At 42.0% G+C, this 14,354-nt stretch overlaps 1 protein-coding gene across 5 annotated transcripts in view; it reads left to right on the forward strand.

Annotated features, from left to right (window-relative positions):
* Fhit (fragile histidine triad diadenosine triphosphatase) overlaps positions 1 to 14,354 on the forward strand; it is a 1,507,501-nt gene that overhangs the window by 33,223 nt on the left and 1,459,924 nt on the right.

The raw sequence follows: 14,354 nt of genomic DNA on the forward strand, positions 1-14,354 counted from the left end.
GTCAATATTTAAATAAAACCAGCTGGCCAAACAAAGCATTTAAAATAAGATGCAGAGCGGCCTTTCAATCGGGTTGGATGAGGTTTATCCCGGAAGTGAGTTGTGTGGTTGAGTAGAGAAGCTGGTCTTCTATCATGGCGACCACCTTCCAGTTTGGTGGGGCTGATTACCTTCCAGCCAGTCGCGCTGGAACCTTCCTAAGCAAGTTGCAGGAGGTGAACTTCCAAGCTCGAAGCAAAAGGGAGAAATAGCAGCTCAGTCTCCTGTGAAACATTACGGTTGAGTTGGTTTTTACATGGAAAAAATGTAATTGTTTCATTTTTGTAGGTATATTTATAAGCATACCTCTGTACAGCAGTGTTCTTTGATTCATTGTTTAATTTCTGTTCTGCATGAAGTATTTTAATTTAGAGAATTCACTCTGAGGAATTATAGGGCTGTGCTTTCATCAAGAGTCTTTGGAGGCCAAGGTGAAATATGCCATAATTTTACGTTTGTTTTCATCATCAATTATGTTTTTGACAATTTTAGGTTTTTTTTTCTGTCATTTTTATTATAGTAATTATGACTGTGACCACTTTGGTTAAAGTTGAAAAGCCAATTTGATTTACTTTCTATTTTAAGTTATTTTTAACTTTATGACAAACTTGAGTTTTTAATGTTCATTCTGGGAGTAAAGTATAGTTTTACAAAGAAATTAGAAAAATCTCTTTTGAGTCATTAAAACGTTACACATAAGAACTGTTCAGAGGATTTACTTTAAGGTGACCAGGTTCTGGTGCATAGACCCTGCTGTCTTGGAATGTTGATGTAGTAGGTGACCATCGTGAAAAAAATGCAGATGACTCTCATTTTCATATATACTCGTCACCACCCTGCATCCATGAGCCATTTCTGGGCTATTGTAGCATTTAGTCCCATGGGCTCACAACTTCCTGGAGTTATAGATGGTATAGCCATCTTGAGGACTTTGTAATTAGACAGTATGCTCCCATTCCTTTAGAGAAGGGGGCGTTTCCACAATGTGTTCATTGTCTTAGTGAGAATTCTTTGGTGGGATGGTAGTCTGGAGTCAGACTTGGTTTTGTCCTACTTTAGTTAGTGGACCATGAACAAATGAGTCATTCTCTTTGAGTGTTTATTCTCTTACCTGTCTGTGAAATGAAGATGAAAAGATTTATTCTGCCTCATATGGTTGTTGTGCAAGAGAGTGTCCTGCTCCATGATGAACAGATGTCAACTGGTGCTGCTGCGGCTGTTACTGTCATTTCCTTCTCATCTTCCTCGTCTTCCTCTTCCTTGCCCTCCTCCACTTCTTCCTCCTCCTCTTCCTCATGAGCAGAAGCAGCCTTATGAATTTATTAGATATTTTGAAAAGTACATTTTTATCTATGTATTTATATGTATATATGTGGGTGTGTATGTGCACATAAGTGTGTAAGTGTTGTTTGTGTGCACGTGTGTAGGACAGAGGTTGACATCAGGTATCTTCCACCATTGCTTTCTCACTTAGCCTGGAGCATACAAATTGGTTAGGCAGCTGGTCGCAGGCACGCTCCTGTTTCTGCCTCTCTAGCAGGGGGATCGCTTATGGCAGCCTCTTTTCTGTAGGGGCTGGGACCAAGCGCAGGCCCTCCTGCTTGTATAGCAAGCTCCTTATGGGTTGACATATCCCCAGCGTTGTTCATTCTTTTAAAATTTAATGACCAAATTTGAAATTGTTTTTAATTGTGTCTGTATGCCTGGGCCCGTGTGTGAGTATGTGCATTTGAGCACAGGTGCCCTTCAAAGCCAAAAGTGTCAGATCTCCCTGAAACTGGTTTTAGCTGCATGGGTAGTCAGAGCTGCTGAATCTTCAGTAAGGCCCCAAGCACTGCTAAGCATGGAGCCAGGGCCATGTCCCTGCTCTTTTGTTTGTTTGTTTGAGACGGGGTTTCTCCGGGTAACAACCCTGGATGTCCTGGAATGTTCTTTGTAGATCAGGCTGGCCTTGAACTCACAGAGATCCACCTGCCTCTGCCTCCTGAATGTTGGCTTTAAAGGCATCCACCATGATGCTGGGCTACTCTTTTTTTTCTTTTTTTTTTTAAATATGTTTCCTGATAATGTCTTCAAAATGAACACATTATTACTATAAAAAAGGTAGGAATTCTTGCTTTATCCTCAGGTATCAAATGCAGTTACTCTTAATAGGCATGGCGTGTGAGTCTGGTAAGGTTGGCTCAGCAGAGGCAGATGCTGCTGCCAATCCTGATGATGAACATCCGGTCTCCAGGCATCACAGGGCAGAAGGAGAGACTAACTACTGCAGGGTTTCTCTGACGTCTATGCGCGTGTTGTGCCATGTGCAAATATATAGACACACACACACACACACACACACACACACACACACACACACACACACACACAGATACAAAGAGAAGAGGGAGATGGGGCGAGGATATCAATAAATATAATTTAAAGAAAAAAGAGAAACAAGACTTTCAGAAGCCAAAAAAAAAAAAAAGAGGTCAGGGTTAAGTTTTGTGGACATCAGGGAGATGGACCTTTTTGCTGTGTGTGGTCAGTCACTCAGTTACTAATTGCTAGCATCTTAAGTTATATTCATAAGGAATCAGTGATTTTCTGCTAGGTAGATTGTTTGGAAGCTTTAAAGAGAGCCATGGTGGGTGTAGATGAATACCCTTCCTTTTTTCCCCTTGGCCATCTATCTCTTTTCTCTTCACTGTGCTCTAATTTCCTTTGGGTGCCTGCTGTAGTAGACTCTGGCAGCCCTGCACTTAGAGTGGCCACAAGCTAGCCGAAGTGCATGCTTGTTCTCTGGAATCCACACCTTTACCTAAAGCATTCTCCCTTGTTGCAGGTGGACATTCTGCCCTGAACATATCTATGAGACCACAGCTAGGAGTTCTTGTTAGTTGGTCACCATGCTGTCTTGACTCCTGGTTGTCTCCATGCCTTATTTAACCTCCAGTTGCCCTTGAGTTGGGTTTATCTTACTTACAATTTGAGAACCCTAACTAATAGCTTATACATCTGTAACCTAGATTCAGAGTAAATGCCTATGGTTGGAGCTTTACAATCAAGACATCATTACCTTCTTCCATTCTGTATAAGAGCTGAATGTTTTACAGTAAGTCACCAAAACAGATCTCTAAAAGGGACATTTTTGGTGAGCTCCCCATGACTTCAGTCCTGGGTACTAAGAAGTTCCCTTCCAGTGGCTTCCCTAACATTGCAGGATGCTTGTGTACCCAGGGGAGAGACAGGAAAGTCATCTGTCTACTGTCTGGGGTCTTGGACTCCCTGGGGTTCAGGCCTGTGAAGAGGCTTCAATTCTCCTTCATTTTCTAACATTTCAAAACAAAACAATTGAATTGTTCATTTTTTTTCTTTTCTCTGAATTTTAATTTCTCTTTTCAATTTTTTTCCACTGAACTCCCTTTTGTTAATGTATAAAATGTGCTTGAGAACATTGTTTGAGCCTCTGGCATTTCTAGGGTTTTCTGAGAATGGAGAGTTTTCCCCTTATGTCTTCCGTATTGACTCCTTCTGTGCAGGTCCTAGAACAAGGTGTTCAATGACTGGTTTCCCAGAGATATTACATTTGTTCCCTTGCTGGCTTTATAAATCGGGGCAATAGTCCTAACTCTGACATTTCCTTTTCCTACCCCTTCTATTTCCCACAGCCTTCTAACAATAGTCATATCATGTAATATAGTCTAAACCTACAGGTAATTATTACATTATCACAATGAAGTAATTGTGCACATTAAGCCAGAAGGTTTAGCCTAGTTGGTTATTTCTTTTAATATGTACATTTTAATATATTCTATAATTGATATGTGGTTTCAAATATTATTTTCCCCAATGTCTACTAATACCATATGAAGAAGATGGTGGAAGGTGGGTCAGACAGATGTTTCGATGTTGTTGTTATGGAAAGAAAGGCTTAAACCAAGTAGTTCGTCCAGAGCACAACTAGTACCAGATCTCTAATCTTAATCAGGACAGTTAAGCTAATCAGGAGATCTGATATGGAAAGCAAGAGCTTGCCTGTGGAGCATGCTCAAGGTCCTCACTGGATCCCTATCACAGGGTGTGCCCCACAGTACTGACTGCAGGTACAGTCTGAGGAGTTCTGTCTGTACCTTGTCATTCCTTTTCCATAGCTACGTTGGTGGGACTCACTATGAGTTACTATTACCACCATCGTCCATGACTTACACTTGTGTTGCCTGGTGTCTTCAGTTGTGGAGCAGCAGTTCACGACTCTTAACTCACCTGCTGCCTGTTGTTTGGTCTGGTATAAAAACAAAACAAAACAAAATTTAATCCTCATTTTAAATCTTCCCTTTAAAGGACTCACTTTCCCCTGAAAGTTCCCTGAAATGACTTGGAGGAGGATCCAAACTTTTGGTGACAGAGGACCCCTGATGTCTTCCTTCCGCCTGTCACCATCTCCATGCTTGGCACTTGTTGTTTATCAGGCAAGAAAAGAGGGTGTAAAACTCGGCCTGGGGTTTTCTCATCCATAGGTGTGAAATTATCTTAGAGCTATAGTAATAATACTTTGCATTTCTATCATGATTTTATTTGAAGATCTCAAAGTGTTCTGCTGGTGTTAATAGAGCTTCACAGCACTCTCTGAAGCAGGTAAGTGTTATTAGAGACTATTCCCTCTAAGAGCATTTTCACTTCACATCCCATGTGTGACTTGAAATGCTCTTGCATTGTTTGGGAATCTCAACAGTCCGAAGTGCCATGCGTGTTGGGCCCTTCCTTTAGATTCAGGCCTCATTAATCCCCACTACATTGAGGGGAATCGAGTAGTTCCTTCTAAGTGGGTGTAACATTTTGTAAGTGAATTAAAATAAAAGGAGTTTGCCATTGCCTTTTGTGCGACTGTTTAAAAATATTTAATGTTGTTCACCAGCCACAGAACCTCCCATGTCATAGCAGCCTTTGTCTTACACAGCAGCACATTGTGCAGCAGGGAACACTGAGTGACCAAGAACTTGTTCTGGGAGTTCAGTGTCTTTTAGACTCTCAGGACTGTCAAGCCAACCGAAAATACAAATTGAATTTGAATCCTGGTTTAAAAGTATCATTCTGAAAAACTGTTTTTAAAACTTAATGTGTGGCTTTTGTGGTGTAACTTTTCCTGAGGGGATCTTAACAACCATATATACTTCCCAGACAGAGCGCCAAGAATATAGTCCAGTCACATCATCTTGGCAACCAATGGATGTCGAGGGAGCATTTTGGGGAGCACATGTGATACAGAAAATCCTACTGCAGCATGGAGATTACTAAGAAACTGGGTCACTGGCTGTCCCCGAAAAGCTTCTCTTTAGAAGCCATTGTTCACTGCTCATATAACCTTGGGAGGGGCCCTGTGAGTTTTGAAGGTCACTGAGCTTTGTGAGTCACATGACCAGGCTCCCCTCCCTTCTTCCCTGCTCCAGGAGGGACTGGTTCACTCTGGAGGGAAGAGTTATACAATTTTAAGAATGTACGGGTACATGCTTGGTTCTGTTTTTCCTTTAAATATTGGAAAAGCTAACTTGTCACCGTTTGGGCTTTCTACTTCCTATGGCCAATGGTGCAAAAGTACAGCAGTTCTGCTGTAGCATGAACCATTCAGGGACAAAATCTGACCTCACAGCAGCCACCCTCTGGGGCTGTTTGCCCACGCTGTGGTAGAAAGCTTTGCTGTGTCTAGTCAAAAGAGGTTGTTTTCTTTAGTGTCATATCAAAGTCAAATGCTCCATGGTCCCAGCATCCTATCACCACCCCCATCCAAAGTCCTGCCAGGAAGCCGGTGCTGGTCTCCGCTACCTTAAGGGACACTTCCAGCTTATCTCCAAGACCAGGAAAACCCATTTCCCACTCTCCTAGACAAGGTCAGAGGAAAAAGGACCGTTTTAAGCAAAGCAAAACCAGCCTATGTTTACATTTATTCATTGTTCTGTGCTGCGTCTGGCGCATTTCTTTCAATGTATTTAAGCCTTAGAGGGAGAAAAAAAAAAAAAACCTCACGGGTGACAGGATTTGATGGTTCGAATTGCCTGTGATAACTTTTTCTTTAGACACTCCCCTAAGGCCAAGTGTGTTAAAGCTCTTGAAATGAGAAAGGGAGATTATTCCCAGGCAGGATGACCTACGGTGCCGATCGGTGTTTCTAAATGCTGCAGTCCCCATTCAACATTGAGAAAGGTGAGGCTTCACCATCCAGTGGGCCCTTTCTAGTTCTCAGACGAGTGTCAGCTGGTTGCAGAATTCATCTTTTTTTTCCTGGCTTTTCAGTTGTCTTTCCTCTTTGGAAAGTAATCACTTAAGATCTATCCTGTGAGGATTTGGGAGGATGTTGGCAGAATTATGGATCTCAGTACCATTTCCTCTGTGGTCTTTGCTCAAAGGAGGATACATAAATTTCCTGCTAATTACACAAAGATAGATTTATCATTGAAGATGCTTTTGGCTGTAAATAATCGAAAAGTCAACTTGAAATGGTTTAAAAAAATAAGGGAATTAAGATGAAAAAAAGCTTCCCACTCCCTACGTCTACCTGCTGAATCTCTTGGATGTCATGATTGCTGGGGAGATGCTCCAGAACCCTGGCTCTGGACGCTAGGAATCCAACTGAAACTCACTCTCCCCTGGTGTCAAGCAAGTGGGGACCCACCAGGGTGCCTTTGGTGGTTGTGATGGTGCTGCAGGGAGACAGATCTGAGCCTTAAACTGGTGACAGATTGCTAAGCCCTGACAAATATTTTGTGAGTTGTTCTGCTAACTTGCATTGGAAATTCCTCAAAACAAAACCTATTAGACTAAGAAAAAGGAAGCCTACAAGGAGAGAAGACTTAACTTCCTGAAGGGTGACCCTATAGGTTTTGTTAGTTCTCTGGTTCACTGATGTCACCACAGTTCCTGTCTTGCCCCTTTTTCCTCTTCCACATTTACTGTGCTGACTTTTTTTTTTTTTCTTTTTGGTGAGCCTCATGAGGATATGACAGCACCCATTGACCAAAGAGACTATTCTCAAAGTGACTTTTACAGCAAAAATTCTGTAATCACCCAGCAGTACCACATATTCTTTCCTGAGTCAGGTATTGGCATGTAGATGAGATTACCAAGGACATGTGGAATGAGATTACCGAGGAATTTGCCAACTTTCTTTTTGTTGTGATCTGTAGAAGATAAAGCCTGTAGCATACTCGATAGGAAGGCTACCCACAGTTGGAGGTGGCACACACACAAATGAGTGTGTGTGTGTGTGTGTGTGTGTGTGTGTGTGTGTGTAGGTATGCACGCATGTGTGTATAGTGTGTGCATGTGTGTGTGCGTGTGTATGTGTGTACATGTGCATATGTGCATGTGCGTATGTGGGTGTGGGTGTGAATGTGCATGTGTTGGAATCAATAGGAGGCTCCTGCTTTAGCAGAAACTGGTCAAGCTGTCCTAGGAACCAAAAAGGTAGATATTAGAGCAGCGGAGACCTTTTCTCTGTTTTAAAGCATAATGATTTATTCCTGATGTGAGATAAACGTACCCTTCCGTGGGTACACGAAAGTGCCTCTTCAAAGGGCACTCAATAAAAGTAGGACTTGTGTTCCTCAGGATTATCCAGAGAAACAACCCGTAGATTGTTCACCTATTTGCTTGTTTGTGATGAGGCGTTGACTCACATAATTAGGAAAGCTGGGAAATTCCATGCTGTGTCATCTACAAACTGTAAACCCAGGAAAGCTAGCATCTCCATGAAATCCTAGCTCAACAGCTAGAGAACCAGTGTAGCTGGAGGGGCAAATAACAGTCTGAGAGGAAAGAGCACCAGGAGATGTGTCCCAGCCCAGACAGCCGGACAGAAGCATCAGTTACCCGTCCTTTAGTCTACTTGGGACTTTTAGGGTTTGAACGCTGCTCATGTACCCTGGGGAAGCCAGCCTGACTTGCGGAGTCTACCGTCTGAAATACTAATCTCATCCAAAACAATAATACAGCTCGAAATAGTGTTTAGTGGGGCACCCTGGGTGCATTCAAGATGACACAGGGAGTCATTCAGCACACGGCCTTGCCAATAGGCAGAAGGAGAGCAAGGGGAAAATTGCTGCTGTTATACCTATATGGACATTTCTTTCCCTTTCGTATGTACATAATCTCTTCTTTGACTGGCATTCCCCTTTGTTGGAGTCAGTTGTGGCCCAGGCCACAGACCAACTACACCTTGCTGGCTGCCTGCTTAGTTATACGTAATCCTATCGGCAAGCTTGAAAGAGACTTCCAAGGAAGCCGGAATACAAGTAAGGCAGATGGATCAACACTCCTGTGGCATGCTGGCGTTCAGGTTTTCCATCGTTGATAACCCTGGTAGAGCGCCTAATGTAAGGGACTTAGTTACCTACTGAGCTATTTACCTAATTTCTTATTCCAACTGAAGGGTACCACATACACTGTGCACTTACACAGTCATGGGGGCGATGAAGGTGCCTGAGATGTGGCCTAGTTTTCCCCCAATGGCGTCCATCAGTCGTTTTATCTTAGTGGAAATGCTTATTTGCTTTGTAAATGGAAAGACACTTTATAAATGACATTCTGTATCTTTAAATCTCTTATAATTACTTTATTTTTGTTATGTAACCAATGCATTTGCATTTTTTAATATTTGGAAGTCACATCAGTAAAAGAGGAGAAAATAAAAATTGTTCTTATGCTATCCTCCAGAGATGATCAACTGTGTCAGCTGCAGACGCCTTTTTCAGTTAGTTTTCTCTATGTTGGTATACTATTCCGAAAGTACTTGGATATACTTCTTTTCCTGCTAGGCATTATCCTGTGAATGTTAAATGCTCCCGCAAGCCATTGTCATCTAGGTCTGCACTGTGTTCTGGCATGGGGAACTTGCCTGCAGAAAAATGGAAAAACTCATCTGCTTCTCAAAGTGGTCCTCAGGCTGAGCTGTGGGAATGCAACCCGAGGTCTGTGTGACTGACTGCACACTGCCTAACTGGCTTCTAGAAGACAGGGTGATTAGAAAAGTTGGTCAGAAATTAACTTTCTATGAAAAAGATCATGTTTGTCCTCTTGGCGACCACTTTCCTGAGGTGAATGAGCTCTTTTGCTGCTTTGCAAGGAGGATAGCTCACCTGAGCATCCCTGTAAGGAAAATAATCAGCAGCCCCCTCAGGGGTCTGGGAGCCTCTTTGCAGCGCAGGTCGGGGCAGCCCCTGCAGTCTGTGCTTGCTGGTCCCGATAAAGCAAATGCAAGCATGCCAAATCGCTTTGCTCCGGCTTACCCCTTCTTCAGAAAGAATCCATAAGTGCTACAGAAGGAAAGCACATGAACATTTGCTATACAGAACCTAGAAAATGTCCTGCCTGCTTAATCCTCTTCCCATTTCAGGGGGAAAAGTCTGTTACACTCGAGCTGAGAATTGAAGGATCACAAAAGTGACGACTGGTTGCCAGGCTAGACATCACCATCTGTGCTCTCTCGTTTCCATCGCAGTCACAGGTTGTTCTTTAACACACCTGTGTTGGTGAGAGCTCTACAGTGCTTTCCTGAGTTCTTCCATTCTCCTCCAATTCTGTGACTGCTATGACCACCTTTGGAGGGAACCCGAGCCCCTTGTTTAAACACAGGGTGTTATTGTAGGATAGGGTGAGATCTGATAGCTGCCTCCGGGAGATAATGTCCCTGCCACCGACCCCCATGACTGCATTTAAATGATGGCTAGCAGAGAAGGCCATTTCTCCCACTGTGTGTTTTTGGAATCAGAATTGCACATGAGCTCAGAGTCAGGAACGTGCTGCAATGATGTTATTCCTTGTAGTCACCACAGCTACTGTTATTCTTTGGCTTGGGGCTGGCAGGCACCCCGCCTCATAAGTTGATCAGAAAACTTTCTGACTTGCAGCCTCCTTCACTAGAGCTCTGAAGAACTCTCTAGCAGGGTCTATTTCAGGTTTTCCATCTCAAGGAACACACTGCAGTCTGGCTACCCATGCCTTGTTTATGTGTGTCTGAGTCTTCCAGCGGTGTTGGACTAGAGGTCTGTGGGGCCTTTTGGTTTAACAGCATAGACTCTGTGTGAGTAAAGCCAGTCATGATGAATAACTGTAAACACAGAGATGGATGCCTGCTCGAGCGGGTGTTAACGGAGAGGTGTGGGGATCTGCTTGGGGGGCAACAGCCTGTCGAAGTAGTTTACCATCTCTTAGGTAGAGGCTCTTGTGGGAGCACTTCCTGAAAACATTTCAGGCATCAGGCCCATAGTTTCCTTTCCGGAGGCTGCAGGTACTCATCCCAAACTCTAGCCAGCACCTCAGGCTTTTGATAACATGTAACCAGGCAATAAGTCACTTTTAAAAAGCAGTCATCATTTAATCTTTTTCACAACTTGTGGGGCATGTACTGTCCTTACATGCTTAGTGGGTAAAGCATCTCAGAGAACTCAAGCAACTTGACTAAGACGGCACAGCCAGGGTGACCAAGAAGAAAATTCTTTGACAGACAGTGCTGTGAATCTTTGTCCAGGCAAGCCCAGGGGAAAGCCTGTTATTTCTGCATTAAAGGCTGGGGGTTTTGATGGATTCATGTGGTGTGCCTTGCTAACAAAACAGGATTTGTTATGGCAGTTGAGAAAGGGCATGACTTAGGTGGGCAGGCACTCTACATTGTGGGGCCATGACTGATTCAGGCTGTTGGGCTGGCCAGCAAATGCCCTTCCTTGCTAAGCCATCTTGCCAGCCCATCACTCAGCTTGTAAAATAGATAGGTTGGTTGAAAGCTAGGTGTTTAGAGCAGTAGAAATCTAGAGAATTATGAATCTGTAAAAATAGGATTACCTAAGAGAGTTGAAGCATATGGCATGTTGTAGTGAGTGTGGCGAGAGGCAGCAGAATGCAGGAGTTTGTTCCAGAGTTCTTGGCGTGACCTCTAGGTAATGTGTCATCCCCCGTTGGGAACCTCAGTTAGTATTCCAGAAATTTGGTCTCAGCTCAGGGACCAGCATTTGTTCTGCACTGTCAGCCACAATGAAGGGTCCTATTAGCAGCAGCCATTTCTTTGTGATGGGTAATTTGTGAGCTCAGATATGTATGTCTAAAAAAGACGGTACAGAGGAGACGAAGGGCGTTCAAACCAAACAGTATGAAGGACCTTCTTTGTGACAGGTATTTAGAGACAATTCAATGCTGGGAATAAATAATTGTGAAGTGGCCCACAGCCTGCTCTTTCATACCCTTATTCTAAGTGTGTGACATCCAATTTATCTCACTCTGATTTGCCTCTAGCACCCAGCCTTGTCATTCTTTCAAGTTCCATGTACCTGTTTTGAAAACCCCTCACTCTTTAATTTTGTTGAAGGGACACATTATGTAGAGGGGCTTTGGGAAATTCTTATGTCCCTGAGACACTTGGCACATAGTAATTGTGCATGTTTAGGGGGATGTGATAATATATGTGTATATATATTATATAATATATATAATATATATGCACAATTCATTTCTTCTCTACTATGCACTCTGATCAACAGTTCTTCATAGTAATTCATTCAATATATGAGATGAGAAGGCGCCTTCGGTTAGTCATAGTAGAGTCTTCAAGTCTTTCAATTTCTTTCTATTAATGGTAAATGATGTATGGTATATACTATGTATACACATATGTATATACACACATATACATCTATAATATTGGATATTTACAATGGGTATATACAATTGTCTTCAAAAATTCATTTGTATTAAGAATTGAGCTGATTTAAAAATACTGTATTAGTGGTAGAATGTTCACAGACATAAAGACCATGAAGGGATATATGAAGGTTTGGTCAGTGTTATGATTGTGTGTGTGAATTTCAAGTTTCATCTTCTATTGTAAAGTGCTGCTCTTTGGACAGCCCCTGTGAAGACTTATGGTTCACTTATGCTGCTGATACCACCCATCAGCAGATTCTTCTCTTCTACATAAATTACTCAATTACTTAAGTGTGTGTGTGTGTGTGTGTGTGTGTGTGTGTATGCACATGCACATATGAACTTACACATGCACACATATGTGCGATGGCACAGATGTGGAAGTCAGAGGACAACTTGCTGGAGCAGGTTCTCCTTTTCCACTGTGTGTCTCCTAGAACTGAACTCAGTCCCTTAGGCTTGGTGGTTAGTGTCCTTACCTCTTAAGTCATCTTATCAGTCCTTTGTCTCTCCTCTTTTAGGTTACACCTCAGAGAAAGCATCAAGCCTTGTATAGCTTTAAAGCAGGTAGCCACAGGCTCTACTGCATCAAACTGCTGAGAATAGACTAATATGTATATGTAGATAGCTATGGTACAGTTAGCAGCTACAATGAGTAACACACTGATCATTTGGCCATGTAATTACAGAAAAGAGATGTAATAGAATATTTATTTTTTGTTTTAAAAAACAAATGAATCTATTCTTTTTTGATGAATCTATTCCTTAGCCCCCCCCCCCCTTTTTGGGAGGGAAGGGCAAGAAAAATCATCAAAACAACAAAGCAAGCTTATTTTTCTTATTATTTATTAAGTATTTATTAAGTTTGGAAAGAGAACAGGAAGGCTGCTATGACTGGATTCTGGGGCTTAGGAGCATTGGACTTCTTGGACAGCTTGGCATAGTTGTTTTGGTCTTGGAGTGGATCTGCCTTTAGGACAAGCCAGGAGCAAGAACCCAGAGACGATAGGAGCTACCTGAGATGGTGGAAGTAAATGATACTTGGAAATCAATAAGTTCATGGGACCAGGTAATGGCCTGGACTCCCAATGTCCCTGGCTTCTAGATGATTTCTTCCAGAGTCCCACAACAATGAAACTCAATTTCCTTCAACTACCAAAAGGATCATCCACACCACTCCCTAAAGTCTCTAAGGTCACACCCTCTTACCAAGGTTATTGATACAAAAGAAAGTGTCCTCCCTTCATTGAGATGGACAAACAGACCAGCAGCAGCATTTCCACCGTATGCATTTGTTTATTTGTTGTAGTCTCTTAATAATTCATGAGAAAAAAGGCAAGAAAGACTAATGTTCCATTCATAGCTTTACTTGTTAGGATTTTTGTCAAGTTCTTTTTGTTACAGAGAAATGTTCTTTTCTTTCACATGCGTTTGATTACTTTGTCCACAATAGGTGACTTGACAAGCTTAAAAAAATTTAAGAATATTTGCATTCCTACTTTGTATATGTGTGAAAGAAAACAATTGAAACCTTTGAATTTCTTTTCTTTTCCTTTTTTTTTTTTTTGGAAAAGCAGTGGAGGATAAGGTCTCTTGAAATATATCCATCTTATAACATGTATTACATGATGACTTGGATTTTAGGCTCAGGCCTAAACTGGCAACTATTGTCAATTTTTCCTCGTACGCATTCTGATTGTCTAGGAAAAAAGTTCCTCAAGTTGCTGTGCTTATTTCTCAGTGGGGCAACAACTCTTGGCATCATTGATGATCTCTTTGCATTAGAGTTCTGTGAGTCTAAGAAATGAAACTAAGACTATTAATACATCATTTCATACTTTTTATAATCAAGTCAATTTATGTCTTGAAACTGAGGGGTTTTTTTTGTTTTGTTTTGTTTTTTGTTTTAACTGTGTATTAGTCAACTTTCTATTGCTGTGGGAACACACCCGAGAAAAATCACTGATATACGACCTTCTTTTGGCTGATGTTTTGAGAGTTTGAAGTCATTTGGAACATGCCGCCTTTGGGTCTTCAGTGGATAGATTTTGGTGTAGACAGCTGCTCACTTCCTGGTACCTAAGAAATAGAAAGAAACAGAAGAGGACTTCAGGTTCCTTTGTTCCCCAAATGAGCATGCCACCAATGACCTAACCTCCTGTTTGTAGTCCTCACCTCCTAAAGTTCAGCCCCTCCCTCTAGTACCATCAGCTGGTGACCTAGCCTTCATGACTTTTGGGAGATGTTTAAGGTCATATTACACCAACAACTATGACCTTGGTATTCATTCTTGACCAACACGAAAAACATAATTCAGAATTGTGCTCCAAAGTTTTGCAAACAGACTGGACCAGAGAAAATGAAGTAGGACTTCTATTTTCTATGTATTTCTCATTTATAGAAGCAATCAGAAATAGATGCAACCTAGGATTCTAGGTATGAGCCATGATACTCTAAGAAGTGTTTTTCTATCTTAAGGAGAACTGCTAACAGTGATTAAGAAAGTTCCCCACATAGCTTTAAACCACTCATTGAGTCTTCAGAGGCCTGCTTCCCAGAAGACATTGTCTGGGGTTTGTAGAGCCCAATTATGATTGACTGCAACTCTTACACTTTCATTACAAGGACTACTAGAAAAGAATTGC

The sequence above is a fragment of the Rattus norvegicus genome, chromosome 15 (genome assembly GCF_036323735.1).
Source record: "Rattus norvegicus strain BN/NHsdMcwi chromosome 15, GRCr8, whole genome shotgun sequence".
Lineage (NCBI taxonomy): Eukaryota > Metazoa > Chordata > Mammalia > Rodentia > Muridae > Rattus > Rattus norvegicus.